Here is a 2,189-nt window from a genome sequence, read left to right on the forward strand (position 1 = left end):
AGCTGCTCATAGGTGGATGAATTTATGTCTGGATTCTCAATTCTGTTCCATTGGTCTATCTATCTGTTGTTGTACCAGTACCAGGCTGTTTTGACTACCATGAAAGTATAATAGGTTCTAAAATCAGGTAGTGTGAAGCCTCCACCTTTGTTGTTCTTCTTGAGTAATGCTTTACTTAAGGGCCTCTTCCCTTTCCATATGAACTTCATGATTTGTTTCTCCATCACATTAAAAAATGCCGTTGGAATCTGGATCGGCATTGCATTGTATCTGTAGATCGCTTTGAGTAGAATTGACATTTTCACAATGTTGAGTCTACCTATCCATGATCAACGTATGTTTTTCCATAGCAGGTCTCTTTTGGTTGCTTGCAGTAGTGTCTTGTAGTTATCATTTTATAGGTCTTTTACGTCTCTGGATAGATTTATTCCCAAGGATTTTATCTTCTTGAAGGCTATTGTAAATGGTATTGATTTGGTGATATCCTCTTCGAGGTTCTCTTTGTTGGTGTAAAGGAATCCAACTGATTTTTATATGTATAGCTTGTATCCTGAAACTTTGCTGAAATCTTCTATTAGTTCCAGTAGTTTCCTTGTGGATTCTTTGGGGTTTTCTGTATATAACATCATACTATCTGCAAATAGAGATACTTTGACTTCTTCCCTACCAATTTGGATGCCCTTTATTTCTTTTTCTAGCCTAATTGCTCCGTCTAGGATCTCCAGCACAATGTTGAATAAGAGTGGTGATAAAGGGCATACTTGTCTGGTTCCCGTTCTCAAGGGGAATGCTTTCAAACTCTCTCCATTCAGGATAATGTTGGCTGTTGGCTTTGTATAAATGCCCTTAATTATATTGAGGAATTTCCCTTCTATTCCTATTTTGTTGAGAGTTTTTATCACGAATGGGTGTTGAACTTTGTCAAATGCTTTTCTGCATCAATGGATAAGATCATGTGGTTCTTGTCTTTTGTTTTATTTATGTAATGAATTAAGTTAATTGTTTTTCTAATGTTGAACCAACCCTGCATACCTGGTATAAATCCCACTTGATCATGGTGAATTATCTTTTTGATATGTTGCTGAATTCTATTGGCTAGAAATTTGTAGAGGATTTTTGCATCAATGTTCATGCGGGATATTGGTCTGTAATTTTCTTTTTTTGTGGTGTCTTTACCTGGTTTTGGTATCAGGGTTGTGCTGGCTTCATAGAATGTGTTTGGGAGTATTCCGTCTTTTTCTATGCTCTGAAATACCTTTAGTAGTAATGGTGTTAACTTTTCTCTGAAAGTTTGATGGGATTTCCCAGTGAAGTCATCCGGGTCAAGGCTTTTTTTTGTTGGTGTTTTTTAAATTACCTTTTCAATCTCTTCTTTTGTTATGTGTTTATTTAGTTGTTCTACCTCTGTTTGTGTTAGCTTAGGTAGGTAGTGAGTTTCTAGAAATTTGTCCATTTCCTCTAGGTTTGGAAATTTGTTACAGTTTTTCATAGTATTCTGTTATGATTCTTTTAATTTCAGTTGGGTCTGTTGTGATATCACCCATCTCATTTCTTATATGGGTTATTTGCATCCTCTCCTGTTTTTCCTTTGTCAGTTTGGCCAACGGTTTATCAATTTTGTTGATCTTTTCAAAGAACCAGCTTTTGGTCTTGTTAACTCTTTCAGTTGTTTTTCTAGTCTCTATTTCATTTAATTCTGCTCTAAATCTTATTATTTCCTTTTCTTCTGGTGCCTGAGGGATTCTTTTGCTGCTGTCTTTCTACTTGTTCCAGTTATAGGGTTAATGTTTTGATTATGGCCCTTTCTTCCTTTTGGATGTGTGCATTTATTGCTATAAACTGACCTCTGAGCACTGCTTTTGCTATGTCCCAAAGGTTCTGGTAGGATATATTTTCATTCTTGTTTGATTCTATGAATTTCTTTATTCTATCCTTAATTTCTTCTATAACCCAGTTGTTTTTGAGCAAGGTGTTGTTCAGTTTCCATGTGTTTGATTTTTCTTCCGTTGCTGATTTCTACTTTTATGGCTTTATGGTATTTTTGTAGTATTTTGGTGCTTTGAATTTGGTTAAGGCTTGCTTTATGGCCTAATATGTGGTCTATTCTGGAGAATGTTCCATGTGCGTTGGAAAAGAAAGTATACTTGGCTGCTGTTGCGTGGAGTGTTTGGTATATGTTTATGAGATCA

Source organism: Trichechus manatus, unplaced genomic scaffold (assembly GCF_000243295.1).
Source record: "Trichechus manatus latirostris isolate Lorelei unplaced genomic scaffold, TriManLat1.0 scaffold00037, whole genome shotgun sequence".
Taxonomy (NCBI): Eukaryota; Metazoa; Chordata; class Mammalia; order Sirenia; family Trichechidae; genus Trichechus; species Trichechus manatus.